Source organism: Ranitomeya variabilis, chromosome 2 (assembly GCF_051348905.1).
Source record: "Ranitomeya variabilis isolate aRanVar5 chromosome 2, aRanVar5.hap1, whole genome shotgun sequence".
NCBI lineage: Eukaryota > Metazoa > Chordata > Amphibia > Anura > Dendrobatidae > Ranitomeya > Ranitomeya variabilis.
Window position 1 is genome coordinate 220,615,347 of NC_135233.1, and position 13,780 is coordinate 220,629,126.

At 42.8% G+C, this 13,780-nt stretch overlaps 1 protein-coding gene across 1 annotated transcript in view; it reads left to right on the plus strand.

The window, feature by feature from the left end:
- The first annotated feature begins 355 nt into the window (after positions 1-355).
- The window catches only part of LOC143809264 (uncharacterized), a 107,828-nt gene continuing 94,403 nt past the window's right edge, over positions 356-13,780 (plus strand). Inside the window, exon 1 of the mRNA XM_077292371.1 lies at positions 356-475. The gene's annotated coding sequence lies outside the window, so the exon portion shown is untranslated. The remainder of the gene's footprint in view (positions 476-13,780) is intronic.

The following is a 13,780-nucleotide window of genomic DNA, read 5'->3' on the forward strand; positions in this document are numbered from 1 at the left end:
CTGTGAAAAACACCAATAGGACATAAACAGAGGCCTTGCAATGGGAATCTCAGCCTAGTTGAATGTTGATGTGTATGAGAACTTCAGGAGGAATAAGTGTAGGCTGAATGGGCATTTTAACTGGTGGGTATACGGGCTGATTTCACACATCTGACACTCACAGTCCGAGTGTGGGCTGCAATGTCTGGATCGTGGCCGCCTTGTTGCCCGTTGAGTTCAGGTCAGGAGACCTGTGGCCGCTGCAGTCGTGGCGGTCTGTGCTCAGATGCTGAATATCGGACATGTGACACCGGTCATCCATGTAAGATCAACCAAGCTTTATTATAAACCTGCTTGGTGTGAAATTACCCATCCAGCTACGTCTCCATAGCAACTAATCAGGTTTTTAACGGAAAAATTATACCGGATAACACAAGACCCGCCTACTTGTGATGCGTCCAGACATTATGTGTGTTATGTCCAGACATTACGTTTGGTAAGTCCAGATATTGCGTGTGGCATGTATAGACATTACGTGTGATATGTCCAGACATTGCATATTATCTGTGATACCTACAAACCTTACACGTGATACATACAGACTCACTAAACGTCAGAATTAGAATCAAATAAACACGCAGTGTCCTACATCACATTTCTATGTCTCTACAAGAGCCAGAATCATCATAAATTCTTCCAACAAGAGAAAAGACACCAAACAGGACAATGATATGGCCATTGGGGGCCAATGGTGGACACTACGAAGACAGAACGTCTGAGTCGCTGCACCTCCTATCGCTCTAAGGCCGGCCTCACACTCAGCGTATGTAAATACGGTCCGTTTTTTACGGCCGTAATACGCAGAAAAGTCCCCAAAATAGTGGTCCGTATGTAATCCGTAGGCAGGGTGTGTCAGCGTATTTTGCGCATGGCATTCTCCGTATGTAATCCGTATGCATCCGTACTGCGATATTTTCTCGCAGGCTTGCAAAACCGACATCTAATGGATTTATGTGCTCAAATGTTCGTTAAAACATATATACAGTATATATATATATATATATATATATAATTGAGACACATATATATATATTCTGTATTTATATTTAATTCAGCGCGATACATGTGAAAAGCCGGTAATTCAATTGCCGGCTTCTCATTTCTCCTTCCCAAACCCAACAGGATATGAGACATGGTTTACATACAGTAAACCATCTCATATCCCTTTTTTTTTGCATATTCCACACTACTAATGTTAGTAGTGTGTATGTGCAAAATTTGGGTGCTGTAGCTGCTAAAATAAAGGGTTAAATTGCGGAAAAAATTGGCGTGGGCTCCCGCGCAATTTTCTCCGCCAGAGTGGTAAAGCCAGTGACTGAGGGCAGATATTAATAGCCAGGAGAGGGTCCATGGTTATTGGCCCCCCCCGGCTACAAACATCTGCCCCCAGCCACCCCAGAAAAGGCACATCTGGAAGATGAGCCTATTCTGGCACTTGGCCACTCTCTCCCCACTCCCGTGTAGCGGTGGGATATGGGTTAATGAAGGGTTAATGTCACCTTGCTATTGTAAGGTGACATTAAGCCAGATTAATAATGGAGAGGCGTCAATTATGACACCTATCCATTATTAATCCAATTGTATGAAAGGGTTTAAAAAACACACACACATTATTAAAAAGTATTTTAATGAAATAAACACACAGGTTGTTTTAATATTTTATTGCTCTCTCAATCCACCTGAAGACCCTCGCTCTGCAAAATAATAAACCAACAATATACATACCTTCTGTTGATCTGTCACGTCCCACAAAGTAAATCCATCTGAAGGGGTTAAATCATTTTACAGGCAGGAGCTGTGCTAAAGCACTCGCTTGTGCCTGTAAACCCCGGGTGCTGAAAGGAAAGCTGAGTGATCTGTACTTACATTGAGTCGCGGTGAGGCGCCCTCTGCTGGATGAACTCATATGAACTCGAGCGTGGGAACTTTTCCAAGGCTCCAGTTCATGAGGACATCCAGCAGAGGGCGCCTCACCGCGACTCAATGTAAGTACAGATCACCCAGCTTTCCTTTCAGCACCCGGGGTGACATTAACCCTTCATTACCCCATATCCCACCGCTACACGGGAGTGGGAAGAGAGTGGCCAAGTGCCAGAATAGGCGCATCTTCCAGATGTACCTTTTCTGGGGTGGCTGGGGGCAGATGTTTGTAGCCAGGGGGGGGCAATAACCATGGACCCTCTCCTGGCTATTAATATCTGCCCTCAGTCACTGGCTTTACCACTCTGGCGGAGAAAATTGCGCGGGAGCCCACGCCAATTTTTTCTGCCATTTAACCCTTTATTTTAGCAGCTACAGCACCCAAATTTTGCACATACACACTACTAACATTAGTAGTGTGGACTATGCAAAAAAAAAGGGGATATGAGATGGTTTACTGTATGTAAACCATGTCTCATATCCTGTCGGGTTTGGGAAGGAGAAATGAAAAGCCGGCAATTGAATTAGGCCGGTTTCACACTTGCGTATGGTGCAGCTGCGGAGGGCTGCGGACTTCCTCCGTGAAGCCCCGCCCTCCGCCGCTAGCTCCACCTACTTCTGCATTCGGCCGGCATGCGGCCAGTGTACCTATATTTAACATTAGGTACGCAGGTCGTGCGGCTGTATGCGGAGGCTGCCGCATGCGGCATTTTGACGCTGCAGCTACCAGCGTAGGACGCAGCCTGTAGCATTTTTTTTTTTTATCTGCAACGTCAAAACGCCGCATGCGGCACCATCCGCTTACTGCGGCAGGACCTGTGTACCTAATGTTAAATATAGGTACACAGGCTGCATGCTGGCCGCATGCAGAAATAGGCGGAGCTAGCGGCGGAGGTGTGGTGGGGGGCGGGGCTTCACGGAGGAAGTCCGCAGCCCGCCGCAGATCAGGTAAACGCTAGTGTGAAACTAGCCTTACCGGCTTTTCTCTAACACCGCTGCGTATTTCTCGCAAGTCACACTGCTGGTCCGTGTGGAATCCGTATTTTTCTCGCCCCCATAGACTTTCATTGGCGATTTGTTTGCACAATACGGTGACAAACGCAGCATGCTGCGATTTTGTATGGCCGTACAAGACCGTATATTACGGATGCGTAATATACGGCAGATATGAGCTGGGACATAGAGATTCATTGGGCCGTGTGTAATGCGAATTTTACGGACGTAGTTTATGCGCTCATACGTCCGTAAAACTCGCTAGTGTGAGGCCAGCCTAAGGAGAGGATGAATCGTCTACCAGAGTCAAGTGGCATCTTGTTAAGGAGCACATAAAAAGTGATGTTTTATCAAAAAAAATGACAAGAGCTGGCAAAAAGCCAAGATTCTCCAATTGAAAGTCAAAAAGGCCAACATTTATCAAAACCAGGTTATAAAAATAGCATAAAAAAATTTGAAAATCACATTTTTTAATTTTAATAATTAAATAAATAATAATAATAATTTTGTCCAGCAATTAAATTTCTACAATTTTGCAAATCACTTTATTAGGAGATTTTTCTTTATTACTGTAAAAAAATTGCATGGAATTAGCTTTGAAACTCGGTCTTTTCCCCAGTCTATTTGCCTGCCATCAGTTGCCTTGAGATCAGGACATACTCATGTGGAGTACAGATGATGGCAGTGATGGATCATCCCGTCTCCCCCTCTGAGTCTTCTGCTTTGGCCAGGGCCACACTTGCGAGTGCAATGCGAGAAACTCGCGAAAGTCTCTCACATCAATAACCGGCACTGCCAGGTATTGATGCGAGAGACTCACGCGACCTTCTCGCATTGCACTTGCAAGTCTGATACCAGCCTTATCAGAACAATCTCCTTCAGCAGCATATCCCCAGAGTTAGTGACACAGGTGCTTCCTCATCTCTGCCGTCAGATGTACTCCACATGAGTACGTTCTGATAACAATGCAGCTGGGGAAAGGCTCAGGTTTGGAAGCCACTTACATGCAATTTTTTTGCAGAAATGAAGAAAATTCGTCTAACAAAGTGATTTTCAAAAGTTCTCTTTAGGGCTAATTCAGACATCAGTATTTCATCAGTATTTTTCCTCAGTCTTTGTGTCACGGTTCACGGGGAGGATAACCTTATCATCCCCACCACTCACACCAATTTGTCATGAACTGGGGTTGTTTGGTTACCCCTGGTTCTTTCTAGAGGGGATTCATCTATATCCCACTTCCCAGCTTCGGTCTGGAACTTGTAGCTCTCTGGCGCCCCCCTCACCCTCAGGTCAGACTGGGTACTGCACCTAGGATAATTATTCTCCAGAAAGGCTGCCTTACTTTGTACTGGCTAATGGGCTCACTGCAGCGAGGGCGATATAACTACTCCAACTCAGGCAGGAACAATAATTATCAACGCCGGCGGTCGCTACAAAGCCTCCCAAACGCACAGGACGAATCCACTGCCACCAGCTCCGATTTCTTACTTATTAACGGGTCCGGAGCCAACCCAGATTAGTAGCGTAATTCACTTCAGAGGACGTGACCGTAAGTTATAGAGCAAGGAGAGACAAGCTAGTAATTTTGTATTTTACTCCAAAAAAGGTAGCAGTATTTATAGAAGTATAAAAAGATATTATAAAGAAGACAAGTATCGTATGTACAGTACAATTACAAATAAAATAGGATTAAAGTTGAAAAGAACACTTACATTTCATTATGTCATCTTATTTCATGGCTGACTGTGTGCTGTGGGGGTAGGGCGAGCATATATCCAGATGCATCACCCCTGAATAGCAGCTAGACCCCAGACAAAGACACGTGAAGACTGCAGCTTCCCTCACTTATTTCCTAGCCTAAAACCCAGGCACTCCCCCTATGGTGACCTCATTTGCTTAGAGTTATGCCTAGCTCGCTGTATGAATCTCATATACGAAAGACACAATGATCAGGATGGGCTCCACATCAGGGGGATTCTTTTAAGTGTAAACACATTTAATTACATGACCTGCTTACGGAGAAACCCGCTCTTTGCACTCATTGGGTTTAGCTTCCAGCGATTTCAGGAAGTTATAGATCCCTCGATGGACATCCGGAATATATAATTGTTATATCTCTAGCCCTGATCAGTGCCAATAGAAATAAGCTTCAGAGAACAATAGAATCTCATGCTTTCTGTACCAGTTTTAACCAGTACCAGGTGGGAGGGGGGAATGAGAAGGGTGGGAGACTTGTCTGTCGCAGCATAGAGCCATATAAATTCTTGAGGGAGGGGGAAATGAGGGGTTTAGGGTTACACACACAGGCAGAGGGAGAAAGAGTGGCTCAGAATTCCAGCCTTGTGTTGGCAGGCAGAGGAAACTGCAGCTGAGAGCTCTGTTTGTATAAGTGAAATAATCAGAACTTTCCTATTTCCTGACAGTTTGTATAAGTGGAACTTATAGAACTAATTGAAAGATAGACACCTGTTCTGTGTTTTGGAGACACTCTTGGTTTTGGGGTACAAATACTGATCAAAAATACTGGTGTGGGAAAAAACCTTATAGGAATTGTCGAGTCTTTAAATGTGCTACATTTAACACATTGTTTCATGCTGTTTCATAAATCTGGTGCATCTTTAGGGTCTGTGAACACATTAAGTATTTGCAGCAGGAATTTCTGCACCACTTCTGTATCTCTTAGCACAGAAAATGCGGTGTGAAATAGGCGCACTTTTTATGCATTTTTTAAGAAATTTTTACATGCATGTTTGGCGCAAATGTTTCCCCACTCATTATTATGGGTGAAATCTTCTGTAAAAATTGACAAACTGTAGATTTAAATCTGCAACACGTGCATGAGGCTCCAGGAATCTCATTCGCTTTGCCGGCATCAGGAAAATGTGACAAAAAAGTAACAAATCTTCCACATGTGAACAGGCCCTTAAACTGTCTAGTCTAACTTTACACCACCTATAAAGGTGGCTTAATTTGCACTAGAAATGTGGGCATTTTTGTACAAGGTGTCACATCTAGACCACACCCATTTCTCTTAAAAGGCACTATCCAGGTAAGCCATGCCCCCTCGTCAGTCTAAGAAGTATCTAAAGTAAATAATAGATGTGGTGTTACAAAAAGAAAGACAGATTTCTGGCACATCATAATAAATCTCCCAATTACACTTCTATTCAGTTCAATTGTAATCAGTGTCACTTTATGTGGTAATAACTTTGGAATGCTTCAATGGATCCCACTGATTCTGAGATTGTTTTTTCGGGACATATTGTACTTCATGATAGGTGTAAAATTTCTTCAATATGACTTGCATTTATTTGTGAAAAAATCAGAAATTTGGGATAAATTTTGCAATTTTCAAACTTTTAATTTTTATGCACTTAAATCAGAAAGATATGTCACACAAAATACTTAATAAATAACATTTCCCACATGTCTACTTTACATCAGCATAATATTTGAAACAATTTTTTTAGTTAGGAAGATAGAAGCGTTAAAAGTTGACCAGCAATTTCTCATTGTTATAACAAAATTTAGAAAAGCATTTTTTTTAGGGACCACCTCACATTTGATGTGATTTTGGGGTCTATATGACTGAAAATACCAAAAGTGACACCATTCTAAAAACTGCACCCCTCAAGGTGATCAAAACCACATTTAAGAAGTTTGTTAACCCTTCAGGTGCTTTACAGTAACTGAAGGAATGTGGAGGGACAAAATTAGCATTTACGGTAACTTTTTCACAAAAATTTTATTTAGACCCCAAATTTTTTATTTTACAATGGTAACAGGAGAAAATTTACCTCAAAATTTGTTGTGCAAATTCTCTTTAGCACACCGATATCCCATGTGTGTGGGGGAAACTACTGTTTGGACATATGGCATCTGACTTTTTGAATGCAAAATTTGCTGGAATCATTAGCAGATGCCATATTGCCTTTGGAGAACTCCCGATGTGCCTAAACAGTGGAAACCCCTGATAAATGACCCCATTTTGGAAACTAGACTCCTCAAGGAACTTATCTAGATGTGTGGTGAGCTCCTTGAACACCCCGGGTGATTCAGAGAAGTTTATAACATTGAGCTATGAAAATAAAAAGTCAAATTTTTTCCACAAAAATGTTGTTTTAGCCCCACATTTAGCATTTTCATAAGGGTAACAGGAGAAATTGCACCATACACTTTGATATGCAATTTTTCCTGAGTACTCGTATACCCCATATGTCGGGGGAAATTACTGTTTGGTCGCATGACAGGGCTCAGAAAGAAAAATGCACCATTTGACTTTTTTTAATGCAAAATTTGCTGGAATCATTAATGGATGCCATGTCGCATTTGGAGAGCACCTGATGTGCCTAAACAGTGGAAACCCCCCACAAGTGACCCGATTTTGGAAACTAGACCCCTCACAGAACTTATCTAGATGTGTGGTGAGTACCTTGAACTCCCAGGTGTTTCACAGAAGACGAAACCCTCAACAAGTGACCCTATTTTGGAAACTAGAGATGAAGACAAAGGTAACACTCATGCACAGCTGATGGCAAATTATTTGGTGAAATAAAATATTTAGATTTAAACAGGTTTAAAAGTCAATGTGTTTCGAGGCCACCAGGACCTCTTCATCAGGACAAAAAATGTGTTGTGTGATTTCTCCTGAGCACACAAACCCCATATGTGGTTAAAACTACTTTAGAGGCACAGTGCAAAGCTCAGAAAGCAAAAAGTGCCATATTGGATTTCAGATTTTGCTGGATTGGATTGAGGGTGCCATATCACATTGGTAGAGCCCCTGAGGTGCAGTGATCATATTGACACCACAGCTGTATCACAGAATTTTATATCATTGGGCAGTGAAGAAACAATAATTAAATTTTACTACCAAAATTTTATTTTATGCCCAGTTTTTACATTTTTACACTGGGAAATGGGTAAAAATGGCGATTTCTGCTGAATGTTGAAATACTCCATATGCGGCTTTATAAAACTGCTTAGCCAGTCGGCGAGACTCGGGAGGGACAGAGCTCTATTTGCCTTCTGGAGCACAGATTTTCCTAGTACAGTTTGCGGACTCCATATACAGAGCCCCTAAGTGCTAGAAGACCAGAATCCCACCTCAAGTGACCCAATTTTGGAACTTATACCCCTTTGGGAATTTATTTACAGGTGCAGTGATGGTTTTTACTCCATGGGTGTTTTCCAGAAACAAGCAACAGTGGATGTTGCCGAGTGAAAATTGCAAACTGCCATTGTAGTGCCCAGGACATCATAGTCACTAGTACATTGTAGTGCCCAGTACATTGTCGTGACCAGTTAATGCTTCTGGAGACATGCACCTGTAAATTAGGAGGGCTGTCATCGCTCCAAAAATGCTAAATGTGTATTAGGCACATTGTGGGGCTTAGAAGAGAGGGGGCATTTGGATTTGGGAGCACAGAACTTCCTAAATTTCTTTTGGGTGGCAAGGAGCCATAGCGCTTTTTTAGAGGCTTTGTACTACCAGTAACTTGGAAGCCCCCTTTATTTCTGCTAACAGATGATGGAGCTAAGTGGGGACTTTTTTTTTTTTTTTTGTGGATTGAGTTGAAGCTTTTATTGGGAACATTTTACATGTTTGGGATCACATTTATCTGGCACTCTACGCTGAGCACTTATATTGGAGCTTCCTGCTAAATCTCTGAATGACGTGATTCAGATGAAACCCCCGAGGGAGCCACTCATTATAATGCATAAAAGCGCAGTCTGGCACAGTTTCATATGCTTCTGAAAAGAAAGACAACGCTGAACAGAGGTCAGACGGAGTTCAGAGTAACTCTCTCTTTTCAGAAGTGTACGAAACTGAGCAGACTGCACTTTTAGGCTATGTGCACACGTTGCGGAATTGCTGCGTAAATTTCCGCGGCAATTCTTTAACTCCCTGCCGCGGAAACATGCATGCGGAATTGGCATGCGTATTCCCACTAAACATTGGCGTTTTGCAAGCGTAATTAGTGTTTTGCAAGCGTAATTAGCTTGCAGAATGCTAGCTTTTTCCAAGTGATCTGTAGCATCGCTTGGAAAAACGATTGACAGGTTGGTCACACTTGTCAAACATAGTGTTTGACAAGTGTGACCAACTTTTTACTATTGATGCTATGCGGCATCAATAGTAAAAAGATATAATGTTAAAAATAATTTAAAAAATTTAAAAAATCATGATATTCTCACCTTCCTGTGGCCCCGCAGTCTTCACGATCCTCGTGATGCTCCCGGCAACTCCCGTTCTCAGCGATGTCTCGTGATAATGACCCCAGATGACGTAGCATCATGCAAGACCGCTGCATCATCACAGGTCATTGACGCAAAGCATCACTGGGGACGGGAGCTGCCGGGAGCATCGCTAAGGCCTGGGCTGGATCCGGGGGCCACCAGAAGGTGAGTATATAATTATTTTTTATTTTAATTCTCTTTTTAGGGCCTGTAAGAAAGTCTCCTCTCCTCCACCTTGGGTACCATCTGCACATGATCCGCTTACTTTGGTGGGCATAGCCCCATGCAGGAAGTAAACGGATCAATGCCTTCCTATCGCTGCAATTCCGCACAAAAAATGAGCATGCTGCGTATTTTTCCAGCGATCCCGCCGCGGAAAAATACGCAGCATTAACACAGCATTGCGGAATCCCATTGAATTCAAAGGGTTGTGTTGTGTATGCGTTTTCGCGGCGAAAAAACGCAGCAAAAATGCATACAATCCGCTACATGTGCACATAGCCTTATGCACACCTAAAAAGACTAACACTGTCGGATCAAAGGTCAGACAGCATCCAAATTGCCTCAATCTGCTTCATTATATGGAATCTTCCACGGGGGTTTCTTCTGAATCACGCATTTCACACATTCACACGGAAACCACTCAGTGTAGAGCGCAGGATACATGTGTGCCGAGCCTTACTGTGATGTTTGGGAGGCAGAATTTAAAAAATCAACAGCAGGTGAAGAATTTGTTTTATTCATTTTTTACGCCGTTGCTCATGCGGTATAAGTGATTAGGTAACTTTATTTTTTGGGTCAGTGTGATTACAGCAATACCAGATTTATATCAGTTTTAAAAGATGCATTTTATTACAAAACTGCATTGCCATATTAAGATAGCTATAATTTTCCATATTTCTCTCGACAGAGTCATTTGACAGCGTTTTTATTGGTACCATTTTCAGGCACATGACATTTTTTTATCACTTTCTATTCTGATTTTTAGAAGTTAGAATGAATAAAAACCAGCAATTCAGAAATTGTTTTTTTTTTTATGCCGTTCCGCATGTGGCAAAATTGATAAAGCAGTTTTATTCTTTTAGTTAGTACGATTACAGCAATACCACATTTATACCACCAAGCTAGCAAATTTATAAGTTTACTCCAGAAAACATTGTCAGTTTTTATAAAAAATTACAAAAGATATTACAAAAGAGACAAACACAAATATGTACAAACAGTTATAAAATAAAAGGGATAAAGGTACGAACGTACTAAATCTCAGCCACAGGTATGACGTGTTGATAAAGGGGAGGAGAGTTCCCAGAGAAATGAGTCAGCACCCCAGCATGATATCTTCAGCTGTCTCTCCGGCTCTCTGAAAGAAGGCCAAAAATGGACATTCCTGTTTTATGGTTTGGCCACAAACTTAGGGACTCCCACTTTGGCTGACCTCACATGTGGGCTGTTTCCTGGAAGATACTCCTATTTTGGAAAGTTATCAAAACTCCTTTTTTCCATATCTTTGGCCCGGAAGCTCAAAGGCCAACAATATTGGCAGTATTTTTAACCCTGTGATTTTACCGTTCTTTAGAGTCCAAACACGGTATGTCTGTAATTTACTGGTGGGCAGAAATTAATTTCCCAGGTTTCCGATGGCCCTAAATGCCACAAAATGCTGCCATGCATAGCCCTAATTGCCCAGATCCTGTAAATCTAATTTTCAGGCTTCTATGGTTAATGTGTGTTACTGAGTACTTTGAGTATTCTTCCTAGCAGACAAAGGGAGGGATTCTTGGCAGGGACACATTCAGCTCTCTGCTAGCTGGCCAGCAATAAAAATGACCATTTGCTGGGAAGGAGGGGAGTGGAAATTTGTAGAGACAGAGGAAGGAGCTGCAAGAAAGTTTTTGGCTTTACATAAACCATTGGGGGGAGGAGTAGCAGGTAGCTCTGGCTGTGTAACCCAGACAATGGAAAATAATGTGGTTGTCATTGCTGGATTGCTTTGAGCGTCGATCACCAGGCAGATGAGCTGACTCAAGGCGTCCCTAGGCCACAGTCAAATATGAAACCGTAACAGTACCCCCTTTTCTAGGGGGGCCACTGAACCCTCAGGTCTCCCAGAACACATTGTATGAAATGCCCTGATCAGTCGACCGCCACTCATGGAACCCAGGATCTCTTCTCCGGTCCATATCCCTTTCAATATATTCCAGAAATCCACAATTCTCTGTACCTCATACTCTAAACTGTCATAGGCAGCAACTGGAGGAGGGCCATACCTCCAAGGGAAAAAATTCCTTTAACAGGGACCTATGGAAAGCATTAGGGATGTGTAGAGATGCAGGAAGCTACAAATCAAATGCCATCAAATTGACCACTTCCAGGACCTCACAGGGACCGATAAATTTCAGACCTAACTTCGCCCACTGTACCTTAAGTTTAATGTTTCTGGATGATAGCCAAACCCTCTAGCCCATTTTAAAAACAGGAATCACCAAACATCTTTTAACAGCCTTCCTTTTTGGTGAACTTGAGCAACCCCAATATTCCTTTGAACCTCCTTACAAACATCCTCAAGCATCTGTATATCAACCTCTACAACCGGACACTCAGAACTTATTCTGGAAAGCTCACTAAAATGGGAATGAAAACTCTAATTACGGAAAAATGGCAACATTCCCGTGCATTGATTGACCTAACTGTTAAAGGCGAACTCTGCAAAAGGTAGGAATGAGGACCAATCCTGCTGAGAACACAACAAAACACCTCAAAATTTGTTCCAAAGATTGATTTGTCCTCTGGGTCTGACCATTGATTTCAGGGTGGTAAGCAGAGGAAAAAGACAAGTCAATCCCCAGTTTCTTACAAAAACACCCAGTTAGGTGCCATTGATGTCAGACTTGAACAATATAAAGAGTCTGCATGCCAAACTGGGGTGGATTTTGGTGCCAAAGGAGAGTGGTCCAGACGTGCTCAGGAGGAGACGCTGCAACCGAAGTGACAGGCCTAATTGAGAAGCGTGTGCCAGCAGAGTGCTGTCCGGTTACTTATTGGACCCCAGCAGCACCAAGTTAGACCCAGAGTCCCGACTATACCAGTCAAAACCCGAATCCCGGACCCACACCAGTCAAGACCCAGAGTCCAGACGATGAGTCAAGAGCCAGAGTCCAGCCCTCTTTCCTTCAGACCTGGAAGACACGTGACGTCTGTTAAGCACCAAAGGTCCGTGAGGAGACTTCGCCTGGAAGAGGATGCTTGTGGTGGTGAAAGTGATACATGAGTGAGTCGAGCTGTCGCTTCCAACACTGACGAATGGTACAGCGGTTGGAATGGCGAGGGGCATGGGACAGTGCAGGGATCAATTGAAGCAAAGGAGGCCCAATGTGCTTTGGTAGACTTTGTCAAGATGACTTGTGGCCTTTCAGCAACAACCGAAGGCCCCTGCTAGGGTCATTGTTACGGGCATAGTCTCCACAGTAGCTCACACAGGAACGAGTATTTACCAATTAGAAGAACATAAGCATAATCCTTATGAAGCTTCCAACCAAAGTTTAAAGTGAACTATATGCTCTGTATTGTATAATTTACCTTTGATACCTCTGTTGTATCTTGTTAACTGTTGTTATAACTATTGCAATTTCCCGCCATATCTGAGAAAATAAATAGCTCATTGATTGTACCCTCCTAGTGTTCCTTTGCCTGTTGCATCCAACCACCTGCTTTACACAACCTTACCACATGATGAATAAACAACTCGGAAAGTGTTTCTGCATTAGGTAACCCTGACAGTGAAACAAAATGAGCTTGTTTGCTGAATTCGTCAAATACAGCCCAAATGACAGTTTTCCCATCAGACAGAGGCAAATCCGTGATGAAATCCATGGACAGATGAGTCCACCGTCTTTCTGGAATTGGCAATGTAACCAATTCCCTGGCACCATCGATTATGACAAAGTTAAGTGTGCGGAGACAGACTTCACAGGCGGATACAAAATCTTTAATATCATTACCCTTACATGGCCACCAAAAGAGTCTGGAAATAGCTTTCTGCGTAGCTGTGACCCCAGGGTGACCACTCAACCTAGAATCATTAAACTCTTGTAACAGGTGCAATATTAAGTACACAGGTACAAATAATTTGGACCCTGGAGTGGGGCACGGGCCAAAGACTGAGTTTTACGGATCTTCGTTTCCAACTCCGTAGGTACCACAGAAACCACAATGAACTGAGGAAGAATGGAGGATGGAGGTTCTGGAGACAAAACTGAATCAAGACTGCATGAAATTATTATTATTATTATTTATTTATATATCTGTTGTGGATTCTGTTTGTGGGCTCCCTCTGGTGGTTACTGCTGGTACTGGGTGACTTTGGTGGGTTGCGGCCTTTGGTTTCCACCTGTCCATCAGAGGCTGGGTGTTTCCTATTTTACCTGGCCTTTCTGTCATTCCCTTGCCGGCTATCAATGTATTCAGATGTGCTCTGTTTGGTTCCTGCCTACCTGCTCCCAGATCTTTCAGGATAAGCTAAGTGCTGATTTTCAGTTGTTTGGTTTTTTTTTGTCCAGCTTGCTTATTATGTCTCTATGCTAGCTGGTAG